Source organism: Panthera onca, chromosome F2, assembly GCF_046562875.1.
Source record: "Panthera onca isolate mPanOnc1 chromosome F2, mPanOnc1 haplotype 2, whole genome shotgun sequence".
Classification (NCBI taxonomy): domain Eukaryota; kingdom Metazoa; phylum Chordata; class Mammalia; order Carnivora; family Felidae; genus Panthera; species Panthera onca.
In genome coordinates this window covers 14,689,440-14,703,381 of record NC_138356.1, presented here as the reverse complement: position 1 = coordinate 14,703,381, position 13,942 = coordinate 14,689,440, and the positions used below count along the sequence as shown (strand labels likewise).

At 38.8% G+C, this 13,942-nt stretch overlaps 1 long non-coding RNA gene across 1 annotated transcript in view; it reads right to left on the bottom strand.

Moving 5' to 3' along the window:
- Nucleotides 1–2,017: 2,017 nt before the first annotated feature.
- The window catches only part of LOC132664126 (uncharacterized), a 41,422-nt gene continuing 29,497 nt past the window's right edge, over nt 2,018–13,942 (bottom strand). The window contains exons 6-7 of the long non-coding RNA XR_013553456.2: nt 10,297–10,424; nt 2,018–3,628 (exon numbers count right to left, since the gene is read on the bottom strand). This is a non-coding gene — a long non-coding RNA (uncharacterized LOC132664126). The remainder of the gene's footprint in view (nt 3,629–10,296; nt 10,425–13,942) is intronic.

Below are 13,942 nucleotides of genomic sequence, written 5' to 3'. Positions count from 1 at the left end.
CTTAACACCTCCTCTTGCAAACAAAGATAACTATTAATTTAATAGAGTGGGTCATTATAAGCAAACATTTCCTTTCTCTTAGCTGTTTTCCTCATACATTTCCAATTCAGGGAAACCTCACTGTCAAGCCACGCTGTTGCTCATACTGAACTTTGTCTACATCTATAGTGTGACTAACACGGTTTCACGATCATAACACTTAGTTTAAAAATGAATCCCACAGACTTCTAACCTCCAAACCATCCTAAGTAAGAGGATGAATGATAATAATTCCCCAAAACATGCAAGAATGATATGCTGCAAATGATGTTTAGTGGGGACTGGAAAACACAACTCAAGCCAATGCCCTTCTCTGTACTGCCTGTTACAGTACAGACCATTTGCAGGTTTCCCTGTGCCAGTAAAACGTTGGAAGGAGGCAGCTTTTGTAATAGGATCATTGGCTAAAATGAAATGAGTCAATCTGATCAATAGAAATTGCACATGCAGCAGAGAGCTCTTAATGGATCTTAATCTCCATTAGGCTGAGTCGGAGGAAGTTGCCGGGGAAGCTGCATCACATTTCAGCCATTGATAGTAGCATCGTGGTCCGTGAGCAGCTTTCAGGGAATGGGAGCATTCATCCTGGGGTGCCCTGGGACAACCATCAATGGGATGGTAAACTCTTGCATCATCGGTGTCCAGGAAATGCTCTGGGGGATACTCTGGAGAATAGTCTCCAAGGCTTATGAAAATTTTAGCAGGAATTCATGGTGGGTCAACCAGAAGAACATTAGCACATGAAGCTTTTCTGTCATGTGTAATTAAATGTGGTTTAGAATCCCTTAGACATGATTTATAAAACCAAAAGGAGCCGTTCCAAGTTTGTTACCAGAAGCCCATAAAGTCTGTGCTGTGGGGAGAACAACAGAGATCAAGTTTTCCAGAAGTAGGCATACTTTGCACATGACATAGAGATTTAAAAAACAACAACAACAACAAAAAAACACATAATGTTTGGATGCCCAGAATGTGAAACTAACTGCCTCTCAATTTAATATATAATAGGGAAAGCTCCATGTGGAAATTCGAAAGAAAAGGAAAATTGCACACAATTTAGAAGACTACCCATTGTACATGCACTTGGAAATTACAGCACAATATCTCCTAATTAATGCTGATTGAGTACTTTGATTTCAAAAATTGAAAAGCATAATACATGGACACTGCATTACACAATCACACATTCTCCTCACAAAGTCCTTGATGTCAGAGACCAAAATAGAAAAGCCAGTAGCAGATTACTTCATTGCTTTTTTTTTTCTTACTCTAAGTAAAACTTGATGATTATAAATTCAAAAAGTCCAGGATTAATAAAAATGAAACTACTTTGTGCTATGGCACAAATAATTTATCCCAAATGTTCGGGCTACTTAATTGGAAAAGTGAGGGTTGTTTTCTATACCGTATCAATAATTTCAAATGTAGATGCCTTCTTCCTCTGTGATTCTATGACACGTCACTATTTATTCTATTATTACAACATTCATCATTGTAGACCACGTTCATTTTCATGTCTGATTCTCACCTTGATTGTGCCTGGATGAATGGTGAATTCCTTGAAAATCAGAATGCATCTTTTTATCATGTTATGCTCTCTGCCTAAAACAATGCTAATATAAAATGAACAGACAGTACATTTTTATTGAATAAATGTAAAAACAGCAATATATTGTATATGCCCTAATCTTTCTGTGAAGCATTTAGAAAATGCTACCTACTAATGGTCTGAGAGACCTTCGGAAATGGGTCAAAAGATCATCTTGACAAAATAGGAAAAAAGGCCAGATTCGTATATGTATCTGGACACTTTCACAATAGAGAATAGAATGACATATATGAACTCTTCACGTATGCTACTTATCGTCTTCAGTTATGAATTTTAAAAACTGTCACAAAGTTTTAATGTCTTGGATTTTCCCATCAGTAAGTATTCTGAGAATTATTTAAAAAAAAAAAAACAACCAAGTAGCCAGATATGTTTTATTCTCTTTATGACTGAAGACAGACAGGAAATAAAGTGCATTATGTAAATCAATTATTGATGTCAGAAAGATGATCTAATAATTTACATTTTTAGTTATCTTACCATTATTATCTATTAATTGCTTCTACTCATGGCACTTTTGAAACAGACGGTCTTATATGAAGTGCCTAGCACATACAGTAGGGACTCAAATATATATTGTTGAAATAATAATGAGTGAATTTCATTCCAAGAAAAAATGGAAAGAAGGGTCCAACTTCCTTATGGTACCATACCATAGTCTCTGGTTACCAACACTTGAGACAACTTTTCTTTCGGTTTGAAAAATATCACTCGAACCGGACCACCTTGGACTATCAGAATGCCTTTACCTGCCTCCAGCAACTTGCAAACATGTTTAATCATCTGGGAGTTGAAGGCACATAGACAGAATATGCTTTTGATAATGAAATTATTGACGGCATAATACATTTCTAATAATTTTCATTTTAAATTATCTTATTATTTATTACAAAAATATGAAGGCTGAGTCAAGTGAGAATTTTCCAACTCTTTAATTAATCTACTCTACTTGATTTGATAGTACTTAACTCATCCTGTCTTTGGGGAGAAATTTCTTCTCTCTATATAATCTTGATCATAGATAGGCTTAAATCAGCTTTATTATACCATTACTTGGAAAGTGGGAAAAGAGAATTTGCCAGTGTATGTCTTGGCTTCATAAATATTGATTGTCTAAAACCTAACCAATGTAGATTTTATTTGGTATAGCCAAAAGATCCTTTAACCAATAAATTCTTTCAGTTAAAAAAAAAATTGCATCCTGGAGTGCAATAATTACAATAGACCCCAGTGGGAGGTTTTGGGCTCAGCTGTAAGGAGCAATTAAGTGCAGGTTCTGAGACATTGCGTGACTTTTGTGAAAAGAGCGTGGAAATGCCTGTCTCTGTCGATGACGGGGCAAGTCACTTCACTCAGCCAACATGGTCTCTCAGTTTCGTAGGTTCCAGGAACTGGCCCAGCTGGGAGCCTGGAACTCCATCTACTCTAAAATATCTGGTCAATCACTCACTATTAGAAAAGATGACCCCAGGAGAAGGTCTCTTATCAAGGAATCTCTTAAGAATTTATCTCAAGTAAACCCAATTTTTAAAAATTATGTACCCTAATTAGCTCTGTGGGCACAATCCCCTTAGGAAAAGTATGAAATCGAGTTTGCCTTGTCTCCCAAAAGAAAAATGCTTTATCTGTTCCATACAATAGGCTTATTGGGCTACCAGACACTCTTTTCAAATAACATGACAGATTAATTCTAAACAAACTTTAGGACCACATTTTTGTCTCCAAACGGAATGACTTTATGAGGAATAAGAGAACGTTAGCCATAATTTTCTTACTGTGATCAATTTTATAGAGTGTTTTATCTCCATGAAATATCAGATCAAAGCAATTTAAGACCATTTATGAAATTCACCAATCTATGACTACAGCAATATTATCTAGTGGTTATGAGCAGAGATTCGGAAGTCAGACTGCCCTGGTTTGAATCCAGGATTCTTCAGTTACCAACTGTGTTAATATCTCCGTTCTTCAGTTTCCCACCTGTAAAATGAGGATAACAGTAAATTATCCTAATAATTTATATTAGGATATTTATATATTTATATTTTATATATATTTATATTATAATATATATTACATATAATATATAACATATTATACATTATAATTATATATATTATATATATTATATTATACATAATATAATATACATATAATAGGATATATAATATATAATATGTATAAATTTATATATATAAATAAAATATATATTATATAATATATTTATATTATAATATATTATATATTATATATCCTATAATATTAGGATATTATATATCCTATAATATTAGGATATTATATTTATCCTAATATTAATTATTATATATTGTGAACAATAATGCCAATGGGTACCAAATCTAGGGTAGTCATGATATTAGACTCTATTATAATCTTGATCTTAAAGTGAAAGTCAGAATAAACAAAAATATTTTTACAGTACATGTAAATGTCAATGTACATGATGTTAACCATGGTTATGTCCTAATTCCCTCCTTGTCTTACTGATTTACACCAAACACCTTGCTATAGCTAACAGATACACCCAATATATGGCATACCTCTCCCCTGCCACACACACAGGAGACTGTACTTCTTTTAAAAAAATTCTGGTGGTATGTTTTAATTATCATACAAAATCAATTCACTTCCTAGCTACTTTCAGGAAATGCACCTCACTATCAAGCATCAAGCATAAAAGCAAACTCACTGAATTGAAAGGCATTTCCCAACATTAATTACATTTCAATTAACTGCACCAATTTTAAGTAACTCCACACAATGCATCAATTCTTTCAACTATAAGGAAACGTCTTTTACAATTAATTTCATTCTGTCTAGTTCATCAAGACGTAGTTCCTTCTCAGACAAGATGGTCTGTTGGTAACAAATGCCTTTAAAATCGTTTCATGCTAAAATGAATTCCTTCATGCTATATGGTGCAGAACTCTAGGATCTCTGCCAACTGGTGGTGCAAGAGCTTGAGAAGATTTAAAGCTCTTCTTTGACCAAACCACTATCTTTACTGCATGTGGCCCTGGAGTCCCTGCCCGTATTCAGGTGGGTAGGCCTTCTGCCTCGGAGAAAATAAGAATTGGGTTTTTAACCAAATGAGAATATCTACTTGGCTGCCTACACATTTAGTACATAAAATATATGGCCCTGGGTTAACCACAGAAGCACAGAACACCTGCTCTACATTTAAAGAAACAGATCATGATCTAACTGTAAGTTAGATGGCTTACTCAAGACGTCTGGTATTAAAGAGAATGTTTAAATGGGCATGCCAGTTCTCCACACGACGTTCCCTAAAGTCTATCCCTATATTAATACCGATTATTTTTTTAAAAAATTACTCAGCCCTTCATGATGAATTCAGTATTCTGCGAAGTTACAATTTTATGTTACCACTTAAGCTTTTACAGGTCAAAACAAGAAGCATTCTTTTGAAAAGCGTTTGTGGCTTTTGCAAAATCGTGACTGAAAAAAGTTTTCTGCATGTTATCACAGTGCTTCAGAAAAGTACAACATAACAAACCGTCCCTTTGATTTAGCTCAGGAAAGTGTTGCTTTCTACCCATCAAGGTATATATTTTCTTTCATCAGACAACAGAGTTATGTGCCTCAAGTGTTTCTCTGTGTTCCCTAACTGTTAGGAAACAAAGACATGATTCATGGAAAGTGCCACTGCTGGCCACAGTAAGCACTCCGTTACAGCTAACTCTTATTATTAGCTGTTATTAATAATTACAATATTGTTTTAAGTGTCAAGTGACATCTCTCTGATCTGTTGTTTTAGATGGTGTCTTTTAATTTTATTCTTAATGGTCCTGTTTTGTATTAGTTATTTGTATAAGCCACCTTAAAATAGAAAAAGTGTAAGTTCAAATTAAAGGTTTTTAAACACGTAGGACTTCAACACAGTATGTGTGTTTCCAATAATGGCAGAGGGGTTATTTTAAACTAACAAATTAGGGCTGACGAAAGAAGTATAAATAAGACTGTGATCAAGAAGTATGCTAATTTTCCTACCACCATGAGAATATTTTCCCAAATTCAGCGTGTAACTATAATTTTTGATTTATGGTCAGGCATGGTAAAGCCTCAATAGGTCAAATTAATTTGGGAGTTGTGGAGAAAAGCTAATGCAATGAAAATGAAAGAAGAGTTTAAACCATAAAATACATAAATAATGTAGTTGCATTATTTCAAGAAACATGAGAGTGGCAGCGACCTGGGTGTAAGCAAGGGGTGATGGCCGGCTGAACCAAGGTCGCGGCAGTGGGAGGAAGGAGAGTGCAGAGGAGAGTTCCGGTGAACGGGGCAGGCTGCACAGGGTACAGGAGGCTGAGCGTCCTCGCTTGGAACTCCAGGAGACTGCAGGAAGGTATGCATGAGCACAGGCTGCTTGCAACAGAGATGGAGGTCTTTCCAGATTTCTAGGCTGGGCAGTCCCTATCCCGGCTGCAGTACCACCTTTTAAAGACATTCCACGAACTCTTTCTTATTTTGCTTCCATTCCAGACACTGCAAACAGTCTTGAAATCATGGGCTGTTGAAGCAGGAAGGAACCCCGTGGACCATACAGCCAGAGCTTTCGTTTTGCTGCTGAAGAAACTGCCATTCAGAAAGGTTATTCGAGGCCACACAGCTGGTCAGTTCAATAGCCCAATCTTCATATCAGGGTTTCTGATTCTCAGTTCAACACTCTACGCTCCGCTGTCCTCCTGTGATAGGATGATATTTGTCTGGGATTATTGTAGTTTTAAAATGGAAAATCTCATATCCTACGAAAAAACCCCTCAGCCTCAAGCAAAACTCATTAGGGTGAGTCAGTCACCCTAATGGAGATATGAGTTATTATTCATATTTCCCTAATCTTCGAGAATGGTTTTCATGGTTCATCTTGGCAAAAATTCATCATCCAAGAGGTTGGGCAAAACAACTCCAGAATAAAGGGTAGCCTTGACATTGAGGAGTGGTGTCTTTATGTCAACATAGTGTAAAGGAAGAGTAAGAACCCCTTCATTTTCCAACCCACTTGTGATAGCAATTCCACCATCAGTTCCAAGTCATGCTATCAAGACCCCATCTCCATCCCTTTGCCCAATCATATTAAGGGTAGCAGATCACTGGTAAAATTTGCAGAGGGTCTCCTTTTCCCAACACCAATTAAAATCTAAAAAATATTCCAAAAGGTCGGCGAGGAGTGGGATTTGAAACCTGCCAGTTTCGCTCCCCACCATTAATTACTCCAGGAAAACATGGATTGACTTAAAGGGCATCAAGCAAATAGACATACAGACTTTAAAGAAATTAAGCTATCTGCTTCCCTCCAAAACCACCAGAAGCAAAAAGCAAGCCGTCTTGAACATTCCACGTGGAGCAAAATGGAAAGCCTACTGCAAGGTCATTTGGGGTTTTCGTTGGGGAGGAAAGACAGGCAGGGGCGCCTGGGTGGCCCAGTCTGTTGAGCATCCGACTTCGGCTCAGGTCACGATCTCGCAACTCATGAGTTCGAGCCCCGCGTCGGGCTCTGTGCTGACAGCTCGGAGCCTGGAGACTGCTTCGGATTCTGTGTCTCCCTCTCTCTCTGCCCCTAACCCACTCGCATTCTGTCTCTGTCTCTCTCAAAAGTAAATAAACATTAAAAAAAAAAAAAGAAAAGACACAGGCAACATCTAGAAGTCCTGTGTAACCCAGCAACAAGATGCCTTCAAACAAAAGACTGTGATTTCCATCCCAAAGGTCTTTCCAGCCAGTCACCTTTGATTTGACCCTGTCCTTCCTCATGAGTCATGCTGGCGGGCACTGTCCCCAGGCAGCCCAGCCTCCTCTTCCTCAAAGTCACTGCATCCATCAGAGATTCAGTCCTGGCAGCCACATCCCAGGACAACTCCAAGGATCTGAACATCCACCTCCAACCTTCATGTGGAAGGTATCGGGGATTTTAATTTCCGATTAAGCTGCCCTGACTTTATGAAAAAGAAATGCCTAGTGAGAAGCTAGACAGTAAGAGAAATAGCATGTTGTCCTTGCCCCTGGATTCACACTCTAATAGGAAAACCTTCCTTCTCTGGGGAGATGGATAGGTTGTTTTTCCTTTGCCCCTTCGTCCCCTTTGATTTCATTTCAAAGGAGCTTGTGAAATAAAAGGATGTCTTTTGAATCAATTCCATTCACACTGAAGAAACCACAATATCTTACTTTTCACTTCATTAAAAAAAAAAAAAAACACTCTTTTACTTAGCCTCCATGAAGCTACAGGGTATGGAACCAAGCCTTTTATATGAAAGTTGCTTTTCTTAGAAAAGTTTGTAGTTGCTGGCCATGTGTCAGTAAAGGTGCAGCCCATGCCATGTAGATGCCTTTAAATTTCCTTTTCTGAAAGTCAGTGGGAGCCTGCAAAACACCAAAGGTGTGGATGATCGTGGCTCAAGGTAACATAAATTATAGCTAATGCACTTTCTGTGGATTGGAAAGATGAAATTATAATTTCAATTGGAAGCAGCCTCCGGCTCCATACCCCCAGATCATAGTAAATCTCCCATTTGAACACTCGCACCTCTGAGGCTTCTAGATTGAATCAGAGCCCCAGAGGCCCCCTGCCTTCCCCTGCTTTTGCAGACTGACTTTTCCACTGAACACGTACTGTGATACGCCAACATATCCTCACCCCTATTGGTTTAGTTTTGTGTAGTTGTTCCGGTTTTGTTTCATTCTGTCTTGTTTTAGGAAGTCTCTCCGGAAAGCATGCTTGACTTCAAATTTGAATTTGAGCCCCAGCATACCACTAATTGCCTGGAACTTCAGCAATCTCCTGAGCCTTTCTGCATGTTCGTCTCCTATCTAGAAAATAGCAACAATGACACAATTATACAGGTTTCTGGAAGAATTACCACAGCACGGGTGAAAGCGACTACACACAGTAGGCGCTCAGATATTTATGCAATGCTGCAGAGCAACTATCACCTGGATAGCACACAAGACTGACCTCCAATAGGTCGCAGTCTCATGATAACTACCATCTATCAAGCACCTATTATGTGCCATGTGACGCGCTGGGTATTTTCATAGGCACTGTCTTACTTAATTCTCACAGCAACATTATGAGGTAAATATTCCGTAGATGAGAAAACGAAGCTTGGAAAAGCTAAATAAATTTCCTAAAGTCACAAGATTAATGCATGGCAATGCTGAGACTAGGATACAGGCCTGTCTGTCTTCATACAGCCCTCCAGTGCAAGCTGAGAAAGCATTAAACACATGCACGCGCGCACACGCACACACACGCAGAGCTGATCCTATTCCAGAATATTCCCCACTCTTGTCCAGGACTCGGAGGGTTAAAAAGAAGATGACAAAATAGCATAAACAGCTGGTTCCAAGGTGCTAGTTGCTCTTCTGTGATACCGTTTTGTTTGTGCTTCTGCAGCTGTACCAGAAAGTTTTTGTTCTCTGAAGAAAATACTGAACTGAAAAGATAATTGGAATTCAAGACACACATGTTTTCTACCAGCAAATAAGAAGAAAGCACAACAGGATTCTTGAAGAAGGCTGATTTTTTTGTGTTTTGCAATTCTGCATTTTCAAAAATGACATCTGTTTTGTGAGTGACTAAAAACTCTGGAGGAAGAATTTGTAAAAGGAAATAAAATTGTGTTTCTGAGCATTTTCCTCCTTACTGCCTTCAAATGATGTTTAGTTGGCCCATTTTCCCCAAAACATTGTCAAGGCAGAAGTTTTCTATTTCCTGCTCACATTTCTGACAGGTTTGAAATGATGTTCCAGTGGCAAATGTTTTAAAAGTTTCTTTTAGCACTTTTCCTCCATGTATCAAATCATCCTTTCTTTTGAGCACTCCAAAAAAAAAAAAAAAAAAAAAAAACTGTGCCTTCTAGGAGCATAAATGAATATAATGCATCACATTTATATCATGCATTTCTAGAAGGAACTCAAAAGTATTTTACTGTCTTCACTTTTCCAGGCTGTTTATTTTTTGCTGGTGCATCAACAAATACAAAAGTTTAAGGGAGCCATTTCTTATTCATTCCCATCTCTTTGATTTATCACTTCCTGTTCCATAAATTTCCAGTCTCTACTTCACACAAATAAAAAGATGCCGTAACTCATGTAGTTTGTCAGCCAAATCCCAGTTTTAGAGAAGAATGAATATTATCCAAGGTCATCTGAAGAGGTCCCCACTGTAAAAGGTGCGGTGTCAGGTGAACCCCCATTCTCCCAAATCTGCGGGTGGCCACTCCGTAAGAATCACCTTCCTCTTCCAAAAACATATGAGAGCTTCCAAGCTGTAACTGGCAGAATCAGCACCCTTCAAGGTGGGCAGGAACTTCTAGACTGCAGGTACAAGTCTTTCTCCCTCTGCTTTGCCCAAAATTTATGGAGCCATACATCACAGAGAAATGAAATATAAATGAATCTTTGGGAACTCTCATGAGGCAGAAATCTCCCAAGTTGTCCTGACGATTTAGCTCACATTTATCTAGCCCCATAATTCACAAACCATAAACGCTGTTTGTACAATGCTTCTTTCTCAAAGCTCATATATGTCATGTTTGTTTGTGATATCTTAGTTATGCACACTTGAACTTCCTCTGAATTTTATGCATTGGCTAGCCAAGCACACCCGCCTCAGTGTTTGTTTCCGACACAATCCGTCTGGCCCCTCGCTATGTGTTGACTTCATGTTTCTTCTTCAGAAGTCCTAAAGCAGAAAGTCCCAGACTTCTTCACATATAGGGTGGCTCTATCTCCAAGCCTGGAGAGACCAAAGCTACAGTGAGCCTACCAAGGAAAAAATCATATACCTCATTCTTGGTGTCAAAGGTTTCATCAGCCAAGGCCACACAGAATGCTACTCACAGACAGAGAAATCTAGATACAAATAATAAAAGTAGCATATTGGTCAGGAAACTGAGGTGGAACAAGAGTCTACCATGCCTGATAGTTTGTGATTGGGACCTAGGGTAGGCATCATTCTCTCTCCCTTTGAATAGTTTCTGGTGTCACCAGTGAGACCCTTCACATTGTAAGATAGACTCCACCAGCTCCCCATCCTGAAGACATGCTTCCTCACAGAGTTGTTCTTCTGGAGAAACTCCTGGGATTGGAAGCCCTGGTTCAACCCAAAGGACAGTCCCCATGTGTCCAGTGTAGGGAAAATGGTGGGTACCAGATTCATTTTTAAATCATGATGAAGCACGGGAAAAGTTAAAATGGGCAGAGTGGTCTTACTCATCGTGCACACATGTCACATCATACATAGCTTCCTTCTTTAGACAAGATGCTCTCAGACCATTTAGACAAACTCATGAATTTGAATATTTTCGTTTGTTTTTTGTAGTTCCCACTGCTTACACCCTATTTTTTCCATTTTGTATGACAAAATTATTTTCTTAGATGTTGCCAAGGGTCTCATTTATTTTCCTCCAAAAATTATCTATGTATTCTTCCATACTTATAGAAAGCCACTCTTTTCAATTCACTCATCTTTTTTTTTTGTTCACCCTCCATTCTCACTGTGAACTTGGCCTCTTCCATAAACATACTTACTTAAACATTGACTGTGAATGACATAGTCCCTCCTCACCTTTCTAAACTGTATTGGACCCTCAAGGTCTATTTCAAATCCCAGATTTTTCACCTAGGTGTCTAAGATACTAACCAGTGTTGATCTTGTCACATAGGAGCTGTCCATAGCATCACAGCATGAACCACAACACATGAGTTTGTGTTATATTGCCCCATTGCCCAATCAGAAACCTATGACCTCCTAATAGTAAGCACAGACTTAGGCACAAAACAAGCATGCAATAAACACTTAAACGGAACACAAGTGGCCATAGAAAAATTAGAAATGTGGACACACTCAAGAAATTTTCATTTATTCGTATATATATCCAAAAATGTTTATGAAGTCCCTAAACTCCTGTGGTAGGCAGCAGGAAAACAAACACACATAGGTCATAATCACTGTTCTCTAAAGATCTAGTGGGAAGAATACAAATGTGAACAAAGAATGCATTAATGTGCCGCCACATTCTGTGTAGAAATGATTAAAGGGAACAGTAGAAGCACAGTGGAGAGAGTGATCAGTTCCAACCTGACTTGGAATCGAAGCGATGATTTAGCTGGATTTTGAAAAAATGACTAAGATGGAGAAGGAGAAAGGGAAAATGTTCTGGATAAAGGGAGAAGTTTGAACAAAGTCAGGCTATAATATTAACAATTGGGGCACCTGGGTGGCTCAGTTAGTTGAGTATCCAACTCTTGATTTCAGCCTAGGTCATGATCCCAGGGTCGTAGGATCGAACCCAACGTCAGGCTCCACACTAAGCATGGAACCTGTTTAGGATTCTCTCTCTTTCTTTCTCTTCCCCTCTGTCCCACTCACGTTTTCTCTCTCCCTCTAAAAAACTTTTTAAAAATATTAACAATCTACAAGGATGTTAATTCAGTAAGTATGATATAGGGTCTAGCGATTACCTTCTTAAACAAGCATCCCCTGGGTAATTCTGATGCAGGCGGACCCAGAACCATACATGGACCCAGAGGAACATCAGTCCACATTCTACTTCGTGAAAAACTTGCTAAGAAACATTTGATAGTGGGTAAACGTCCTCTGTGCCTCATTTGGTGAGAGAGAAGATCCACTCTGGTGTGGACAGGTCTCGCCTCTACATCCCTGCTTGAGTGAACCGTCCAAGATATGAATCTGGATATTACCTCTAGTTTATAATCCTTCAGCGACATCCGCTGACCAAAGACTGCCCAAGGCTTTAGTAGAGCATCCCTGGCCTCACATGAATTGGCCCTTTCCCTGGCCTCGCCTCTAGTCTCACTGCTCAAACTCTACCTTATGATTATATCAAATGTCATGCCTTGTGCTGCTGTTTATCACTGTTATGAAGTCATTAAAATTTAAAACACATATAAAGGGTTTTCTGTGGAGAATATCCAATTAAATAAGATTATTGTCCTTATACAAGTATAGGATCAATTTAAGTGTTAAAAATTAAATACCAGAGCACTTTCCTTTTGTCTACGGACTGTTAAACTGTCTCATAAATGCAGTGAAACCAAAGGACTTCAAAATTCTGAGAGAAGGTTAAAAGGTATCCCATGAAATAAGAACACAGTCGCCAAAAGTATTCTAATCCCCCATCCTAACAAATGTATGTACACACACACACACACACACACACATATATGCGTGCACACATACACACACACACAGATGTCTCATACCACTGGAGGGCATCCTGGAATCTGTGCATCACCAAAATATTCAGTGATAAAGACATTTTCTTCCTGGCACATTAGAGAGAGAAACTGAGACCAGACAGCTAGTAAGATAAGACACACTCTCCCTTCAGGAGCACATGCTGCTTTGGCAAACACAAATATCACTCACTCACACACACATGTACTCAAGCCTGCGCATAATTCTCTTGACAACTCCAACTTATAACATTAGCATATGAATGCCGAGGCTTACAGTGATATTCGCCCACCAAATGGAATTTATAATATAAACGCAGTAAAAAGTATCTGAAAGATTACTCTTCGGTCTGAATTGAGTCTGTCAGAGCTTGTATGTAAAATATATGTAATATCTGTATAGAACCCAGTGTAAATATATTCTTCCCGCATGCTCCCACAGAGAAAAGCTGAGATGGTTAGGACAATACTAAATTCATACCTCCTTCCCAAATAATGCATAAAATAAATGGCTCCAATTCCCCAGCTTTATGCATGTGTGTCTCCCCATTTCCAATATTTCACATGTATTAGGCCAAATGTGAGTTTTTTCAAAGTCGCTCTGTCTTCATTTGATTTTTGTGAGAGGTCCTTTTCCCAGCTGCCAAGAATTATTCACAACTCCAGGAGGAAGAGTCTACAATTGTATCCATAATCTACTCAAACAAGAGCCAGAAATTATTAGTATACGTGACACATCTTTCCCAGTGGATTATAAGTTCCTCAAAGGGAATGACACTGACGTGTTTATTTTTAAAGTCATGTCATCTTTTAAGTCCTGTGCCTGAAAAAGCAACAATTTATTATTTCCTGTGATTCTGCATGCTGGCGGGTGGTTCCTGTCGGCCTCTACCTGGACTCACTCAAGCAATCCCATTCGTCTAGAACGGCTGGGGGGGCCGACAGTATATGGCTTCACTCACAGGTCTGGCAGGAAGTGCCACGGGTCAGCTGGGTTTCCTTTGTCCTCTTCCTCATGGCCCCTCGTCCTCTGGTTGGCTAGACTTGCTCCCTTAC